Source organism: Fukomys damarensis, unplaced genomic scaffold (genome assembly GCF_012274545.1).
Source record: "Fukomys damarensis isolate Sample0158 unplaced genomic scaffold, DMR_v1.0_HiC HiC_scaffold_24, whole genome shotgun sequence".
In the NCBI taxonomy this organism is placed as follows: domain Eukaryota; kingdom Metazoa; phylum Chordata; class Mammalia; order Rodentia; family Bathyergidae; genus Fukomys; species Fukomys damarensis.
Window position 1 is genome coordinate 8,171,963 of NW_022900936.1, and position 20,825 is coordinate 8,192,787.

Genomic DNA, 20,825 nt, shown 5'->3' on the forward strand with positions numbered 1-20,825 from the left:
GCCACTGACCCTTTCTGAGGCTTAGAGTGTCTCACTAAGTGAAAGGAGTACTGTACGTAAGTAAGGTCTAATGTGATTCTGCAATGGATGGTGGCGATTATCCTAGGAGATAAGCAGCAGTCTTGATCCCCAGGCCTTTCCCCCACAGGTTCCCTGGAACGAGCTGCCCTCTCATCCCTGCTGAGTTGTTGCAGGCACTTGCCCTATGGAATGCATATCAATCTGTATTCTGTAAACTCAGCATTCTGTCTTTTCCACAGAACCCCTAACACTGTCCTCATCACAACCCTTGCTGATTCTGTCTGAGCCCTGCCCTGCTGTGTCAGACACCTTCTCACCTGGGTCATCAGTGTATTCCGATTCATTTCCAGGTCTTTGTTGTTTCTCCAACCAGAATACTCTTTTCTTCCTGTTTGACCCCCTTCTTATATCCATCTCCCTCCCTGGGCTCTGCTCTCTGGCCTTCCAAGCTGGCTCCGCTTATCCTCTAGGTGACCTTTCAGATCTGCTTCCTCTGGGACACCAGAGCTGGGCCAGTGTGCCACCTCCCTGTAATCCCTTAGCACACTCCCTGTGGTATATTCCTGGTGACCTACTGACTTTGGAATCAGATACCCATGAACATGTATCTTAGTTCTGCTCCTTTCTGAGTGTACAGCCTTGAACAATGTTTTTCTCTGAACTCAAAGTTCTTAATCCATAGGAGAAAGATAGTAAAGAGCTACTTTGTTGGGCTGCTGTGAGCATTACCTAAGGCAGTGTCCAACTTCAACTTCAGTGGATATAAATCGTAGCTTCTATTTTGACCAATATGTCACCGGTATTAGGCAGCCTTTATTAAGTGAACTTAATCTAAGATGGATATGTAATGTGAGCTTTTGGAAACCATAGATCTCATCCAAACTATGATTAAAGCTTTGCACCTGATGTTGACAAAATAGGGGCCCAGCTCTTTCCTCATAATGCCAAGGATTCAACTTAGGAGAGATGATATATCTTCTTGTTGGCTTGGTGTCTAATTGCTCTATCAAATTAGTGATGTATGTTTTATTTGATTATGATATGACTTAATATTGGAACTTAATATCTGTCAAAAGACAACTCCAGTCAACTGTGACTTTAGCACTAGTATTAAAATACAGGATTTAGAGCATCATAAAAATCTGGAAAGGTTCTTGGGTTTATATAAAATGGAGTGACCAGAGTGATGGACATCAGTCAGGCTTCATTCTCTGCTTTGATTCACAAGGGCTAAATAAAATGTAGCACAATCACCAGTGTCATGAAATCTCATGGTAACATAAAATATTTACTTCCCAACCCCTATTCAGGTTGTATATATCGTCACAAACTAAGGATATATATGTAAAGACCAGACGTAATAAAGGCAAATGATTTAAATGAAAATCTCTCATAAAAGATGTATAATAATTGATAGTGTGAAATAGGAAGAAAATGGATAAAGGGGAAGTGGGGAGGGGAGGGGAGAGGAAATAAGGGAAAAGAAAAAAATGTGAAAAAAGGGAAAAATGGAAACAAAGTCTTTGTAAATAGGGAAGGGTAAAGTGGGTGAAGGGAGGGCAGGGGTATGGGGAAAATATAAGAACCAAGATCTGTCATGTAAAGGTACAAGATCCCAATGATAAATGTAACTGTATTATTTGCTTTAAATGTACCAATAAACTTAATGGGGAAAAAAAGAGATGCATAATATATTTCACTAAATTTTATTTTAGCTGTGGTAAACAGAGAAAGCTTATTTTTATCTAAACAGGAATTCCAGCCCCTTTGTTTAATCATGGTAAGTAAAATTATATCCTGTGTTCTTATGTGCTATCACAGAAGTGGACTCTGACGATTAATGAATTATAAGCAAGCATTTTCCCCTTTTCTCTAAGGAAGTGGCCCACAAGAAAGTACTATTTCTCGTTCTGATTCCTAGGGCAGAGTCATGGTCAGTGCAGCTAGTCAGGACTAAGAGCCCTAGTGAGTTCTTGCACATGAAAATGTAGTGCTCTGTTCCACAAGTGTGGGCATCCAGAGGATGAGGAGGCAAGACAGTAGGCGAGACCCGGGAGTTAATGCCAATTGGGAAAGTGGCTCAGGAAGGACATCTTTTAGTTCTGCTCTTAATCTCTGTGGCTTCGAAGTAGCACTGTGTCCATTACTTTTTCTATGTCCCTGAGCTCAGTTAGGCTCCTTAGAGACTACTGAGCAAACAGATTGGTGCTTTACGTTCTAAAATCCGGCTTTCTGTAGACCAGGGAGGTAAAGTCAACTGTTCCTTAGATCCTGGCTCTCCATGGATCTGTCCCTTATCCTTTGTCCTTTCTGTTCTGTACACAGTCACCCTCTTGTATTACCTCACATCACAAACTAAACCAAATTCAAGTCTAAAATATTAAAAGTCACATCTGTGTTGAACGTGTCAACATTTTTCCGTGTCATTGCCCCCTAAACAATACAGATTAACAACAAAACAAAGATAAAGACAGACATCCCAACTACTTAGAACAGAACTTGCATAGAATGGGTACTGAAATACTTACTGGGTAAATGGCAACTGAATTTTCTCTATCTGCTCATATCCCCCCAGCTTCCCATACACACAAAGTATTTTGCTCCTCAGTTATCTATTTCGTGAATGGTGACTCCATCTTTTATGATCCTCAAATCTCCCTTCACCCTTCTACTCCACGTCCAGCCTGTCCCTTCTTCCCCTTATTTCTCTCTTGGATCCTCTCATGTAATATAAGTCTCGGGCCACATCCTTAATTCATTGGCTAATCACTTTTCTCCTGGACTGCAACAGACCCTTGGCCATTCACCATTATCTCCTCCTTCAGCTCCCGCTGCCAGGGACCTCATTCTGACTCCTGCTCCCATCCCAGCCTCAGGCTGCTGTGCAGCCTGTAGCTGTATTTCTGCAGGACTTCAGTACTAGAGAATCCATGCTCAGCTGTCTTTCCTCTTCCACACATCTTGGGTACACAGGCTATTCCCTCTGGTCCACTTGCAGGATCTCAGGTCAGGGGGCTCCACAATTTACTCAAAGGAGCTACCACATGGGTACAATGATATTACTAATATCAGAGGAATATCACGGGAGGCTTAAATGAACACCTGTGTATTGTGATGGGCTAATAACGATCATGCTCCCAATCTCCCTGGCTTCCTGTGTCCAAGTCCCTTTGCATTAAGACTTTTGGCTTCTTCCATAAAACGGTAGAGTCTGTTTTCCCTTGAATCTTTGCTCTTGACTTCCCCGGGGAATTCCCAGGGTCTTCCTTTGTACAGCAGAACACAGCAGAGGCAGCTCCTTGACACTTGTTTAGCTGTCAAGGAGCCCTGCCATTTTCCTGTGAACAAGCCTAGGCTGGCATGGGGGGTGGCAGAGCAAGAGAAGGAGACTGAAGCAGTACAGCTTGTAGCCAGCCAAGCCCCAAGCATGAGAGGGAGCCCCGGCTCAGTCAGCAGCACTGCCCCCTAAATCCAAGGGTTCACAGATGCATGATTGCCATCTTTCCAGAAGAACCACCTGGATGAACCGGAGACTTGAATAAATACGTAGTATGAGCGTGAATAAATGTTTATAGTTTCAAGCAATAAGTTTTGTCCTGTTATGCAACAAAAGACAGCATACATGGGGAGTTAATGTTAGCTATGATTACTAATTCATATTAAGATAAAACATTGCTACACCAGCAAGCATTTTCCATCCTCTTCTAAAGAGACTACCACTTTGTGGCACCCTGCGCCTAATGCCTTCTCTCGTCTCTGTTGTAGTACTGATCATCTTGCTGTTGTTGATTATTTGTATGCAAGGCTGTGGGTTGTAATAGTCAGTGCTATGGGCTCTGGAGCCAGACTGTGTGGGATTGTGTCCTGACTCCACCGTGTATTAGCATGTGACCCCAGCAAGGTCTTCATCTTGTCTGAGTTTCAGTTCTCTCATCTGTAAGATGGAGCATTGATAACATTACTTCCCCGTAACAGTAGGCTAAATTGATGCCTGTGAATGCCAGGTACATGCCTTGTGCTTACACAGTAGGGAAGGAGGAAGGATTTGTTTTCTCTCTACAGAGTTAACCACTCAGGAGGAGACAATGTTCTTCCACATGTGCATTCTTAGGTTGGATACGATATCTAGCACCCAATAGATTCTGAAAAACCAGCATGCATCTTTTTTGGAGGGATAAATATATACATCCAAGTCAGGTTCCATTTGTCAATAAACAAGTGAGCTTTTATTTGTTTTATTAACATTGAGAAGAAACTCAGCAAAAAGCAAAATAGTTGCCATCTTGCCACACATGCTATAGAATTGTTATGGGTCATAGTTTTTTATTGCTCTGTAACAAAATTTTCAAACTAACTAGTTTGAACAGCTCAATTTGATTATTTTATACCTCTGGAAGCAAAAGCCCAACACAAATCTCACTGGGCCAAAATTCAAGATTTCGGCAGGAGGATGGTTCCTTCCTGGAAGCGTCTGTTTCTTTGCACATTCTGATTTCACAAGGTTGCCAGCACTCCTTGACTCAGCGCTTCCCTCCTCTGTCTTCCAAGCCAGCAATGTCTCATCTATCTGACTCTTCTTCCAGGCACATCTCCCTGGGATCACAGTGGGAAAGTTTCTCTCCTTTAAGAACCTTTATGATTTAATCGGACTCATCTGGATAACGCAGGCTGCTCTCCCATCCTCAGAGCTCTTAAGTTTATCACATGTGCAAATCCTTTTTGCTGTGCAAGATAACATACTCACATATTTTCAGAGTGTGAGGATTAGAACATGGAAATTTTAGGGGAGCATTATTCTGCCTTCCACAGAAGATAATAATATTGGCCCAAATCCCTAAGCATAAGCATAGACACGCTAGTGAAGCTATTGGAAGAAATTTTGAAAATTCTGAAAACCGTTTTGTCTGACCACCTGTTTATATCAGTGAACATGAATGAAGACCCTGTAGTGGTGTGGAGACTGCAGGGTGCCAGACTTTCCAGTCTTCGATCTTCAATAGCACATCTAAGCTTAAGCTTTGACTTTGTAGTTCTTCTCAAATTAAGCTTGGTTGATTTATGTTGTTGTTCACTCTAGTGTATAAAGTCCTATTTTACCTTATAAGTCTGGTCTTTGTTGGTAGAAAAAAATGGATTTAGTCATATTGAGTCCAGAACTCTGGTTCTCCAACTATGTTCCAAGAAGATACTTCAGGATTTTCATATTGCTTCAATTTTCATTTAAAATATTTTAGACACTTAAATATTATGATATACATGGGCCTCTAGATAAATCTATCTATCAAATTTTGATACTCCATTTATTACTTTATTCTTTGACAGTTAGAACTGGGAGCTGATGTCAGAGGGCAGTGTCTCCTGCCATCTTTGTTTAATAAGAGAAGGATCTTGACACTGCAAGGCAGTGTTTATAAAAACAATGACAGAAACTTCATCTGACTATGGCTCTTTCTGTCATGAGTCGAGTTTTTTCATATTGTATGGAAAGACATTAACAAAAATAAACAAAATAATATTAGCGAGTGTGCATGGGGTACTCGTCACATGCCATCCCTGCTGAAAAAAATGTCACTTAATCATGAGTATCAGTTTGTGCAAACTTCACAGGAATGTTATATTGAGAGTGCCATTTCCCAATTCAGGCAATGGAATATGGGGAGGTAAATGGTTTCCTGAGATAAAGTAACTGAAAAGTGATGAAGACCAGGAGGTTCTACTTGTTGTTGTTGTTGTTGTTGTTTAACCACAACACTGCCCATATAGAGTTACCATTCTCACTTGAGTACAGAAGAGCAGCCTGTGTGAGTCTCACAGATGGACCCTACACTAAATAAATACTGTTGTTGAGGGGAGTTAGAGAGTGTTCTTGTCTTCCTTGCCTAATTCAGGGAGAGGAAAGAACAGGAATTAGAACTGCGGAGGTAAAAGTGAAGCTTCATTCATGGCTGATGGATACAGCCAGTCTGGGGACACACAGAGGGGACACACAATGGCTTCCTAACACCGTACCCTACAACTGGACCCTGGAGTGGCAGAGAAGACACAGGGCAGCCGGGTCAGCCCCCCGGTGCTACTCAGGTGATGACTAGGGGGATAAAGAAAGATAATAAAGAGAATAAAGGTGGAGAGGTCCAGAATGCCTGCCCAGCTCATCTTCTCCTTTCTGGGACACATTGATGATGTTTGTCTTGAAGCCCTGGGAAAATCTGTCCATGTTAAAACAAAAGGAGGGGAGGGAGAATCCTCTGAACAGTTATGAACTAGAATCTGTTAAATGAATGCTACCTAGGAAAACGCCACTTCAGTGTGGACTGTATTAGAGTTCTAGTAGGCAGTGCTGTGATGTTCTTTATCAACATGTTCTGGATAACTTGTCTAATTGCAAATACATTCAGATCTAATACATGTCAGAATTCTGGTAATGTTAATTTTGAAAGGAAAAATATGGATCTGTTGCTGTACTGGCTTCTAAGCCATTCTTCTGAAAAGATTGAGATAAGTTATGTCTTACTACAAAACGGTCACTTTTACCTTTTCTAAAAGATCACTTAGAATGGTTGAGAAAACTATTCTATTTATTAAATGTCAGTACAAGGATTGATTTGAGGCACCAACCCTAAAGTCGACTTCCTGTCTGTTATGGTGTTGCCTCTGTTCCCAGGGCCAAAGAGTAACTGATACATATTTATGTTCTTAATAACTATTGGAATTACAAATCACTGATGGGGAAGTCTGCCTTGTGCCAGCAAATTACATAAGGTGAAGACTATGTTTTCCCATTCTTTGAGGCTGAGTGACCCAGTCAGCTGTTGTGAAATTCAGCCGCCTCTATGAATCGCTCAAGTTGCTTTTTAATTAACAAGAAGGACTGGGCCCCAGCCCAAATTGACTGAATCAGAATTTCTGGAGGCAGGGCCTATGAATCTTTAATTCTATATACTCCTAAAAATTAGAGGAAATGAAGAAAGAAATTAGGATAAATAAATTAAGAGAAAAATAGTGGGGTTTTAAAAAAATGTTTTTAGAGTTAAAAGAAAAATCCTAAGATTAAAACAACCAGGATGTAAAGAAAATGAACACTGGTGCACTGTTGGTGAGATGTAAATCACTACAGACATTGTGGAAATCAATATGAAGGCTCATCAAAAAACTAGAACTAGAACTGTGATGTGATCCAGCTGTCCTACTCCTGGTTATATACCTGAAGAAAATAAGATCAGCAGAAGCAAGAGACACCTGCACAATAGTGTACTGTGGTATTATTCACAATAACTAAGGTTCAGAATCAGGCCAGTGCCTGTCAGCAGATGAAGGGATGAAGAAAAATATATACACCATGGAATACTATTTAGCCACGAAAAGGCTGGAATCGTGTCATATGCAGGAAAATGGATGAACTGGAGGATATCATGTTAAGTGAATCAAGCCGCACCCAGAAACACAGAAAGACAAGTATCATGTGTTTTCTCTCATATATGAAAAACTAAAAAAAAAGATGATCTGAAACTAGAGGAAATTCAGGGAAGGGAACCAAGGGGAGTTGAGAACAGGAAAGGTGAAAGAGAATAGAAAAGAGGGTAGACAAGATCAAGGCAAAATATATGCATGTATGTAAATGACAGAGGGTAGTACATTAATTTGTATCATTACTGTGTATTAATAATAATGAAACAGCCTAAAGTAGTTATTAGGACCTATTGGTTATTGAGGCAACAGAAATAAAATAAAATGCAAGTAAAATGTAAGCCCTGCCAGCTGTGCCAGCTGCAGAGCCTCTTGCACTGGTCTGGCATGGTTAGTTTCTGCCTAGGAGCACACTCAGGGTCCTTGCTTTTGGGGTGAGGCCCACTGTCACTAGCAAGTCAGCAAAGGGCTGCAGCTGAGCCTCGGTCCCCTGTCAGCAGAGGACCTTCTGGTATAGTCATCCATTTTCCTCTGCAAGACTCCTGCCCCCGGCAAGCATCATTTAACAACTATTTTTGGATCCACAGCCTCGTTCTGGACATAAAGAGACTCTGCCACTCACATGTACAGCAAGAAGGGAGGGTTCCGGAGTGCAAGACACAGGGCATCGGGGCCCCGAGGTACAGTCCTGGCCCTCCCCAAACTCAATATATAGTAAATAATCTTACCTAACTAGAAAAAAAGAATACAGTTGAAAAAGATATATATTTGAAAAAAAGATATACATTTGAAAAGAGAATACTTACAAAGTTATCTGGGAAGAAGTGTGTGACAACATGCAGTGGATTGTTTACTCAACATCAAGAGAGAAAGGCATAGTTCATTAATCAAAATGTTCCATAGCTACCTACATGTGAATTACCAACTATCAGAGAATTAGAATACAATGCCATTATTTGCTGAGTGTGCCTTCGTCTTTGGATGAATCACAAATGAATGTTACAGCAGCAAAGCTCCGACAAGTTTATTAATTATTTAGCAGGTTAATCTAATTAGTTAATCTAGTAAACTAATTAATAGATTAGCAAAATATACTTTATCATCATATGATCTCTTGTTTGCATATTCTCACCTTATCCTATGAGATATATTGCATAAAGTATTTTAAATCAATGCATCCAGTAATAAGTTGAATCATACCTCTAGTGAACTATGGTGAAGTAAGGAATGACCCAAAAATGAACCCAGCAAATGCTGGGAGGAGACTGAAAAGCATGAATAAAGAATCACTAGGAACCATTCCCTTGATACTGATCTTATTGCATCCCAAGTGCCAATACTGTATTTTAGTGACTCACTTGCACTCAGAGCAAACCAAGAACAAATTTGGGGGGTTGGTTGATGTTGGTCACACTGGGTGAGCCCACTGACAACAGGCAGAGAGTTAGAAAGTGACCTTCAATTTGGAGTGCATATTTAGTGCTCACTTCACTGTAAAGGTTGAGCCCTCTTCCTCGGTTCATCCCAAAGTCAAACAGGCAAGAACTTTTGTGTCAATAAAGTGGTTAATGGCCTCTGAATCAGGTGATTATTTAGTGCTGTAACAAGGAGCACACCCAGGCTAAATTTGGTAAGGCAGAAGCTACCTACATGCTTTTGCCCAAATTGGGAACTAGGATCTATTTGTCTCAAAATGAAAATAACTTTACTGTTTTTTCCAGATTAAAAAAAAGTATGACTAATAAAATCCCAGATGATACATAGAATATATAGAAGTAAAAGACACTGAAGCATTGTTACTTAGAAATGAGTGCTTTTAAACATTTAGTAAATAATCTGTCTAGACACTTCTTTGTGCTTGCATAGTTCTACAAAAAGAGACTCATGTTTCATTAACTTGTTCTGTAACTTTAAAAATACTCTAATCATTTCTCTATGTCAATATGTATACATTTGGGCCATAAATTTTTGAAAACTTCCTGGTATTCCATTTTCTGGCTATACTAAAATTTTATTAACTATTTGTCAACTAATAAAGTTAAAAGTTGTCTTCAGTTTCCCAGTGTTTCAAGGAGTGTTTTAATATCTTTTCTTATACATACACCTTTGTGGAATTATTTGTTTTTCTTTTTCGGATGAGTTCTTAAAAGTAGAATCGCTAGGCCAAGGGGCAGGTATGTTTTAAGGATCTGGTTCCTGTTGCTAACTGCTCTGCCCCAGAAATGCATTCCCACTTTATTCATTCACTAAGTACTCAAAAACATTACTTCTGATAATTGTCACAGTCCACCCAAATCAAGTATTATTTTAACAAACCAAGCATAATTGGTTAATGCCAGTCTTCATGAAAAGATCAAACATTTTGTTGAGATTCATGGAATTTGAATGCCAGGAATAAGATACTGAAGGAGCATAAGGAGTAAAGTGTGAGAATAGAACACATCCTCACTGAGAAGCTAGGCTATACCTTGTGTGATCCACTGGAGAGAAGAGCTTCAGTTGTTTTAAACCCCTTCTGTGGTTCTACCTGTACATGTCTGGGGTAACTGCTTTTTTGTTGTTTGTTTGGGTACTGGGAATTGTACCCAGGACCTTCACACTGAGTTATATCTCCAGCCCTTTTCATATTTTTCCTTTTGAGACTGGGTCTCTAAGTTGCCTGGGTGTGAGAAGATTTCACACGTGAGCATGTTCTTATTTGAGACAATAGAGGCCAATGATCAGTAAAGGGCCTCTGCTGTCTCCAACAAGAACATGCTCATGTGTGATTCAAAAGATTGGTTTGAAATTCCATTCAGAGACAGACCCAGTATTTGAACAGATCTGTGGTTCATCCTTGTAGAACTTTATCACCCTCCATGTTTGTAAACCTGGGATTCTTCTTACTGAAGTCTTCCACCATCTACATTTTACTCCACTGTTTGTTGCAAGAAGCATTTGTCCATGGCTGTACCCTTTCATCATCTTGTTTCCACTGAACTGGTGGTCTCAGGATTTCTGTGTTCAGCTCACCTATGGATATATGGATGGCTGCTCTCTCCTTCCATCTCCTCCTGCCTACTCTTCCACTTCTTTTCTGTAGGATCTGTTCCTAAAATAAATTCTATGCAAGCCTTTGTCTCAGGCTCCGCTTTCTGGGAGAACCAAGACCAAGCTACTGCCTGCAAAAAGACTTGGGATGAAGAGAAGCTGCTTTAGTTATGAGCAGATGTTTTCCTCTGAGCTAACCATTTGACATTTGACATAAGATGTGTACATACATAGCTCTTCTTAAAGTCACAAGTTGTGTTGAGTCACCTTAAATTGGTGGGTGTTCTAGAATTAAGCCCCCAAGTCTCCATTGAGAATGCTAGTGAAAGACACAGAACTAAAAGTTATAATTCAATTTTAAGAAAATAGAAGGGGAATGATAAGACTAAAAATTATTTCAGTGGTCCTATACTAAAAAATTTGTGGTCCTAGAATATTTGATAAATGTCCTCATCACAAATAATGGCCAATTTTAAATTAGCTGTCTTGGCGAAGTCATTCTGAATCCTTTATGCAGATATTCACAAAATACTGATTTTCTTTTTAAGAAACCATCATTTTATTCAATATTTTTATTTAAAGCCTTCTTCCCAAGCACTTTGTAAGAAATAGAATGTTTTTCTCTTTGTAAGGATGACGACAGTACACCTTGAATTAAGACTCCAAAATAGAATGACAAATTCAAAAAAAATGTTTGTTTTCTCCCAAAGTTTTCACTATGCTAATCTGAATAACAAAAGTCTCCATACAGACAAAACATAGCATAAGTTTCTGTGATAATTTTTACTGACTCTAATATCCAAAGAATAGGAAGAGAAAAAAGTAGGTCACTGTCCTCATGACCATCTTTGCTTTGTTCTGATTATTTTCTGAAGTCCTAGATTAAATTAGGGCTCCAAATAAAACTTAATTGCTCTAGAAAATTCTTTCTTTCCTCCAGCATTAATGCTATTCTTTTACTACATGCCAACTCTAATCCCTATTAGATATATGAAAGCTCTTTAATCAAAAACCTTTATGTAAATGTCCAGAGTAGGCAAATTCTCAGAGACACAAAGCAGATAAGTGGTAACCAGCAGCTGGGAGAATGAACAGGGTGAGTCTTAATGGGTACAGGGTTTTTGTGGGATGATGAAGCATTCTGGAATTAGACATCAATGGTGGTTACACAACTTTGCAGATGTATTAAAAAACACCAACTTTACATTTTAGAGGGGTTTATTTATTATATGTGAATTGTTATCTTAATACAAAATAAAACTTAAAAACAAAAATGCATCCTAGAAATATTCAACACTTTTCCCTGGGAAAATATTTTAGCAGTTGAAAGCACCCACCTGACCTCCCTGATGGTCTTGGTCAAGTCCAGCCCTTTTGCTGTGTTGAGTTACATGAAAGCAAAGTGTCTTTCCAGCCTCAAATCCAGAGTTTAACCCCTACAATCCCACGTAGTTGGATACTTCTATGGGACACTGCCCATTTTTTCAGTTTGACTCCCAGGAAATTTAACCACATCATTCCTTGGTGGGGGCTGTGGATTTCATGCTGTCACAAGGGGCAGGGCTGAAAGAGGACAGTTGTAACATCATGGGGACCCAATCCCTCCCCCAGTGCCAAGCCCCAGAGCCACAGTTAATATACAGTAGAGGAGTCACGGAGCCTGGCTTTTTATTCATGAGGAAAAAAGCCATCCCTATTGGCAGCTGAAGAGACAGCTCCTCTGGGGACCAATTATTCTATTTTGTGCTGTACAAACTGCACAAGGCTGCTGCAAGCCCACGGGAGCCGCTCTGCTGGGCTCCCCCTCTGAGGCCAGGCGGGGGCTCCAGACAGGAGTTGTTCTTCATGTCAAAACTCTTGCTAATGACACAATTAAGTAACAGGGGACCACGGAGAAGCTCTTAATTAGGTAAATACTGCTTTCTGAGAAATGATTGCCTGGTTTTAGGCAAGCTATTGCTGTCAGATCACTGGAAGATATATGCTTTGTGGATAAATGAAGGAGCATTTTGAGGACCCAGTTTCCCCTTGATTACTTCTTATTTAACGTGGAGAATACTTATTTTATTGGAGATAATACAGGTTGCTTCCTTTTAAGAATTAATGTTTGCAAAAGGAAATGAACTATAAGGGAGGAAAGAATAGCATCATCTGGGTTGCCAAATAATGTGATCATACATGATGATCTTTTGGAACCGTTAAATCATTGGCCAAATGAAATCTACACACATTTACATTTGTTTCTTGTCCAGAACCTCCCTGCCCTCTTGCATCTACCAAGGAAAAAAACATTTTAATATTTTTCTCCTAATCATCCTGCTTCGGGTTACTTTTAATGTCAGGTTCTATTTAACAAGGCTTGAAGGTATGCTTATGTTATTTCCACCACCCATTTGCCATACCTTTTGAACTCCACAATAGCCAGGAGGGCAGGAAAGTAGTAATCCACTGGTAGAATGGAGTGAGGATGGGAGATCGTATGTGACTTGACAAAGTATGACTCACCTACACCTTTCTTTCCTACTGTTTGGATTTTGGTGCTGTATTGCATAGTCTTCGTATGGAAACCACTTGTCTCACTTTAAGGAACTGATTCCATATGCTCTGAGACCGCCACTGGTTTTCACTGATGTTTTATTTCTTTGATTAAAACAAGAAAAAGAAACCTGGAAGTTTCACTAATTTATCTTCACATTATAAAATGACAAGCTAAAAACTTTTATTCCTACTTATTTATTGATCCAAGTATTCATTACTCACAAATATGCATTGCTATGTACTACTGTGTTTTGGATATGTCCACCAAACTTTCTGTGTTAGAAACTTAATCTCAGTGCATCAGTGTTGGGAGGTGGAACATTTAAGAGGTGATTAGGTCACAAGGGCTAAGTCCTCACCAAGAGACTAATGTCAGTATCACCAGAATGGGCTTGTTACTAAAGGGAGCTCCCCCGACTTCCCTCTCCCTTTCTCTCTCCCTCTCCCTTCTCTCTTCAGCTATTGGATGATGCCTTAAGAAGGCCCTCTCCAAATTCACATGCCTCAACTTTGACCATCCAACCTCAGAACTATAAGAAACAAATTTCTGTTCTTTGTAAGTTACAGAGCTTCAGCTATTTTACCACAGAGCACAAACAGGCTAAGACATATAATAGTATAGGAACAACATATATGTCCATTTTTATCCTTTCTGTGTTCTTGTTTTGTTCTAGTATTGAGTTAACTGAATGGGTCCTAAAATTGAAATTCACACTGTCATATGGGAAGAAGTTGTCTTAATCAGATTGCTCGCGGATAGAAAAATTAGGTGATAAAGACTATATTAGTGGTACAGACATCAGGCTGGCCACTTTATCATGGCTTTCATTCTGTTGGCCTCAGTTGTAGGAAGATATCTATTCTTCATTCTAGTTGTTTGTATTTTTGCCTACCTGATTTTCCACCTATAAAGTTAAGATCATAGGTGGATGGTAAAGTAATCTTTCTCTTTGTGTACCATTGGCCCATGACCTTTATTCTGGTTTTCTTGACATCTGGCCGACTCCTAAGATCCTCTCTCCATCATATCATCCATGTCAACCTCAGTGGTCAAAGCAGTTTTCTGCTATATCCACTCTGACCCATCTGATGCCATCTTTATCCACAGCCTGTCACCCACAAGTCCTGCTTCCTGTCCTACAGTTCATGCTCTTGGTCTCCAATAATGCCTCCCAAATCTTCCTTCTTCCTCTCACTTTGTTTTTCCTTTTCCCAGATGAGGCTCTCGAGTCCTGATCAACTGAAATTCTACAGCCAGATATTTCATCTCTGCTATCATACCCACCCAGGGAAATCTCAGTTCCCTTTGAACTACTTTTGGTGCTGCAGAGCCAGCCACAGTGCCAGGTCACTCCCCATGCCTGCTTTTCTTTGCTTGATTATAGATTTTGGAATCAGTGAGGAAGGTTTTGGATATTTGAAGACCTGACACCTGCTTGGTGCACCTTTGGTTCCCATCCATATTTCTTTTGCTCCTTTAGGATGAAGAGCCTTGGACACGCCCCTCAGAAGCTGTATCATGTCTTTCTCCTTGGGAAACCCCCATTCTTCACCCTGCCTTTTGCCTAGCAAATGTTTTTTGACTATCTCTTTCTTGCTCTGAATGCTAGGCCAGTGCTGATCATACAACAGTGAAAAAAGTAGGCTTTTTTTCTCCCTCTAAAAGCTAATTAACCAGTGTGGAGGCAAGAGTCAGGTAAACGGCAGGTATAGGAATCCACCATATAATGAAAGACAGCTTCAGGAGAGGGTACAAAGGAGCCCAGGCCAGGAAAGGTTTTGGCAGATTATTCACCTTCTCTGCTGAAATCAACACCGTGCAGCATGAACTTCTCTAGCTATTTTCCTCTGAATATGAAAGTATTTCACTTTCTGATTTTGTGTTTGATCTCATTTCAGCTCCAAAGAAAATGCCGCTCATCCTCTTCTGTAGCTCATTTCTTCCATCTGTTCTCTTGATGCTGTCCTTTCCAGGCTACATAGGGACTGCACCATCCAGATCATCATTTTTTATAGAGCAATAAATTTCTCCCACAGGTTTCTTTCCCTCTGCCTTCAGAATTGTGCAAGGTCACCTCAATAATAACTTACTTCTTTGCTTACATTCATGGTAGGCTGCTTATTCTCCCAAGTACTTATCTAGATGGTATCTGTCTCCAACTCATCACCTTTTTCCTTTTGTTGTTTAAAAACATTTATCAAATATTTCATATGTACAAGGAGTAATTGATTAATTAAAATGTCATCACAAGGTATAATAAACTCTTGCATTTACTATTCAATAATATTAGAAATTAAATACTACCCAACAAATTGGCTTCTGATACCATTCTCTTCCTCGCCCAATGGAAGGGTGTATCCTCTTAATTTTGTGTCATTATGGTTTAGATCAAGAATGTCCCCCAAATGCTTCATGTGCTGAGTCTGGGTTTTGTTAGGTGATGGGACCATGGGGGCACTGTACTAATTAGTGTGTTGGAAGGGGGGCCTGGTTGGGTCACGGGGATCATGACCCGAAAGGTTTGTCTCCCTCCTTGGCTCTTCCCTTCTCTCTGTTTCTTCACCTCCAAGAGGAAGCAGCTTTCCTCTTCAATGCCTCTCTTACATGCTGATTTCACCCTGGAGCAGGCCCACCATGGACTAAAACTCTGAGCCAAAATAAATCTCTCCTCCTTAAAGTTGTGGGTGTTAGGTATTATCTCAGCAATAAGCAAAGTGACTAAGACAGTGTTATAGTGCTTCTCATTCCCATGCTTTGATTTGGAACTTTGCTACATGCTTACCCTGAAATAAATATACATATTATATTATATATATATGATATATTTTATGTATATTATATATATATAAAATATAAATATATAAAATATATTTTTATATATATATTCATTCCACCAAAACTGTATGAACATTTCAGGAAAATAAAAACTTGAATAAATATTTTAATACTAAACTTATTGAGATATCATGAGATTAATACAAGTTATTATTGGCCTCTACAATTACAAGAGGTGTTCAAAGTGGTGTCCATGAGCTTCCAGAGGTTTATTAGTACAGCAAACTGCTGCTTGGGTAACCTCGGTCATTGAGACTGCTGCACATGCATTTTCAATTTCTTCTCTGAAGAAGGGCCATCAGTGGGGTGGATTTTCTACAATATATGACCTCTAAGGTCCCCCGTAGGAGGGTAACACCATCTCTTGAATAAACATCATACTGTTTTTCTTTTCCTAAAGTGCGCATTCATTTTTTGGTGGACTCTGTATATTCCAATTAAATGGTGTTTCACCTATATTTCCTTCTACGTACTGTTACTTTCATTCAACACTTTGTGATTTATTATGCTGATACATATATTTTGCTTTTAAGTCATATTTCATCATTTTTATGTATATGTGCTCTCACACACAAACAGAACAAATACATACATAAACTGCATTTATAGCCCATTTTCCTGGTGTTAGAAATTTAGGTATTGAAAAAAAATTTGTAAACTTTTTTGCTATGCATATTCTTGCTAATGTCCTTTTGTGAACATATATAAGAATTTTCCTAGGAAGGGGTGTATAGTGGAGATGATGGGTTGTTTGACTGAAAGAATGGAAATGACACTATCACCGCCATCTTGATCTGTGGAACCTTCTTGGAAACATAGAGCCCATTTGTAAAAATTAAAAAAAAAAAAAAAGACAAAGAGGAAGTAATATGTTATGAGCCCATAATTACAGTGGGACACAAAATACGAATCTCAGCCTATGTATAGTAACCACTACCCAGAGTGGCAGGTTGAAAGATTTGGATTTCCAATTATGGTAATTTCTATTTGAAACTCTGCTCGTGCATCAGATTCTTAAAATGCCTTTACCCATCTCTGTCTTTTCTTAGTTAAAAGACCAAGGCAATATTTTCTTGTTAATCTGATCAGCACAAGCTTGACCAAATAATTCCAGAAGACACGTGTGACACTCACAATTGGGGTCCAAGAGAGTCTAAATTAACCTGCTGTGACAGTTTGCAAATTCCTTTCCCTCCCTTGAGCAGTTTTTTCCCCATGCTCAAGTACAGTGACTAACAACTGTGAAGGTTCTGAAACCAAAACCACAATTGCAGGGCTCATATTTAGGCCACTGCCTTGTGTTGCCAATTTAGAGAAGATGTGGTTAAGCCAACAGTCACTTTGACTGCTGGCATTTCTGATGTTTTGAATTAAAAATAAATGTCACTTTTTCTTCTACAACAAAATTAATTTGCCATTGACATAGGAGTTAATGGCACATTCATGGAGCTATTTCCACTCCCGCCATAAATTGAACATCTTAACCCAAAAGCCTCATGGGACAGTAATTTGCCAGTGTTTAATAATGTATTTTAGGACTTCAAGTAAATATAAAGAAACCATTTCTATTTTTTAAAAATGCTGTTTATGAAAGTGTTTGTTTAATTGACATTAGTATTTGATGTTTTCTGTATGTGCTGATGAAGATGTCTTCTACCAAAGAAGAGAAGTCAAACACATTGAGATGCCTGGTGTGTGTGGGGTTGCACGTGTGCATGTTGGGGGGGGTCCTAGGTAATAGCAATATTAATTTCTTCTCATCTTGACTATCGATATATATTAATGGTCATAGCCGTGTACCAGCAGAAATGCAAAGATGAAAAGGCTTTCCCTTCCGGAACCTTCTGAGAATGGACAGCTGTGCTATTATTCCCACTAAGTACACAAAAAATGGTGGATATCTACCTTTTCTTTAGAATTCTTCCTGATAAACTCTTTGGAAGTAGCTTCTAATCTTCTCATAAAGATACAATCCTTTATACAACCTAAACTGTATGACAAGTATGGCCTGGATTTCAAATTATATACAAGAGTTGGTGATGAAATGTAAGTGCAGTTGATTTTTAAAAAGTAAAAAGAAGTATTTTCAGAAGTTTTTCTGTGCATTAAGACATAGAGTCAAACTGTAGAGGAAATTTATTGGTACATTTAAAGTATACAGTGTAATGACATTCATCACTGGAAATTTGCACCTTTACGTAATTCAACTTGGTTTTTATTTTTCCCCATTCCCCTGCCCTCCCTTCAAGCCCTCCACCCCTCCCTAATAACAAATACTTTGTTTCCATTTTTTCTTTTTCTCATGATAATTCCATTTCCACCTTTCTTTTCCCCTATGCCTCCCACTTCCCCTTTGCACCTTTTCAATAGATAATATGAAAGAGAAAATATTTTTAATAAAAATCTCTAGAGGTCATTTTGAATGTGAGTGCCCTATTGATTCTTATTTGGTTATTAAGAATAAAGACACAATCTCTCATGTCAGCAGGACTAATTGTGAAACCAAACCAAAATTTAATTTACCCACATTGGGTTCTTTCCAAAAACTCCATTCTTTGTTATTGTGACCTGAAAGTCATTATTAATTGATAGTCAAGATTAGTCAGTCTTTACTCCACCTATGGAGGCAGATGGTAAAACAAGTTATAGCTCTTGAATAATTAGGGGCAGGTATACCTAAGCCCATTGAAGACCTTATTTGTCTCCTATACTATCAATAATAATTAGTTAAATTGGGCCTACGGTAAATAATGACATTACTTTGGTAGGGCCAAACTGATAGGGTAAATGCCCACACTACTTTGGATTCTGTTTGCTTATTTTGTTTATGAAAGATGAGTGTCATAAAGCCAGAAACTCATACTTACTTTCAGTAGCAGATTTTTCTTAAAAGCTGTAAGCAGTAGGAGGAATATGTATTTCTAAAGCTTGGAAATGAATGACTGAAAATAATAAAGAGATGAATTACACATGCACAGACACACACACACCAAAGCAATTCTGGGTTAATGATACTTCAGTTTTAGCAAAAGTCAGAGGCAATAGAGGATTAAATTAGAAGGATATAAACTAATTAGGAAGGGTTTTGCTTGTAGGTTAGATTAGTGAGGAAGACAATTTTCTTTAATGAAAATCATCATCATCCTTTTTAAGAGGTAGCAGACTACAGAAAGATGAACGTGTTAAAAATGTTGTGTCCATGTAACTAAATAGGAGCTCAATAACCATAAGGGAGCTACAGGTATCTCAAATAGCTGTCTTGGTAAGAAGACTTCTGGGGTAGAATGGTCAGCAACTGGGTGTTAATGACTCGATATACATCATCCACTTTGTCATTGCTAGAGAAAGGAAGAAATGGCCCTTTGAAGTGGCCTGCTTTCCTGGTCTTAAAACAATTGCCTTAGTTCAACAAAATGCCATGAAATCCTCAGATGTGCAGAAGCCCTGACACCAACGTCCTGACCACTTCCTAACTCAGAAAATTGCATTCTGATTATCGATGTTCTCTTCTTGTGGCTCTATTTTAAAGAGATGAATGACTCTGGTTAGAATCTAATTTCCTCTTAGAATTAATGCGGCAAAATTAATGGGCCACCTGGTCATGTTTCAGAGGGTAAATAAATGACCACCCTTGGTGCAGGTCAGGGTCAGTGATGACTCCTTTGTGACTTATAAGCCATGAGTGAACACGAGTGATCAGACCCATGCCCGAGACGCCATGTGGGGGCAGCAGGAGTAGCTGGAGGAGGTGCACTTCATCTTTCTTCTAATCTAGTCAATGGTTGGAGTTTTCCAGGAATCTGTAGGGCTGAGCTTGCTATGGGAAGGCAACATACACAGCTCCTTGGGCCTCTTTGCAGTTTTGGAATGGATATTTGTGTGAGTGTACCAGTGCGCATTTGAGTGTGGTACACACACTCCTGCATAAGCTCCATTAGGGTATTTCCTAAAGACAGCAGTGTGCTCATGCAGTGTGCTCAGTGAATGTTTGTGTAGGGGGGAAAAAAGGTATAGAAGGAAGGGAGGAAAGAAAAAAAGGAGGGGGAAGCAAGGTAGCAAGGAATGGAGAAATTAAGAAAAGAGAGAAAAAGGAAAGAGGATAATTTTCTAAGTGAAAAGCTCATGAGTACTTGACCTTTGGAGGACAAATGTCACCAACTCTGTCACCTAAAAATGACTTAATTTCTAAGTGATCATGTTAGTTGGCTTCCTATCACCATGAGAAAATACTTGAAAAAGCCTAGTTAAAGGCTGATTGATTGATTTTGCCACCTAGCTTCAGAGGTTTCAGTCCGTGATCCCTGGGTTCCATTATTTCTGGGCACATGCCGAAAAGGAATACCATGGTGGAAGGGTATAGCTGAGGAAAGCTGCTCACCTCCTGTGGACAGAACCCAAGGACAGTATGAGAAAGGTACTGGGGACAAGATGTCTCTTTCTAGAGCATGCCCTTAGTAGGCCACTCCCTCCAACTAAGTCCTACTTTCTCCAACATGGCCCTACTTCCTCCAACATGGCCCCACTTCCTCCAAGATGGTCCTCCAACTAGGCCCCACCTCTGAAAAATTTCAACCACTTCCAAATAGCTACAAATTCGATGGCTTAATCCACACATGAGGTCAGGGACCTTGTTATCTACTCATTTCTGAGAGACCCCATCCCTGAACACTGCTGCATTGGGGACTGAGCCTTCACCATATGAGCCTTTGGGTGACATTCTATATCCAAACCATTAGAGACCTTCCAAAGATGAGATTCCCCGAGACATTGGATCCAGGAGTCTATATTTGTATAAGGTCTTCAGATTTATCTAGTGGTTTTCATTGAAGACCACACGAATCTTTAACCAAATTCAGCCTGATTAACTAGCTGTATCATTGGTGCTGTATTTTCTAATTTGACTCTTGAACTGAGACAGAAACTTGGAAAGGTGGAAAACCATCTGTGAGGAGACAGTAGTACCTGGTATTTAGAGGTGTTGTCTTCAGAGCCAGCC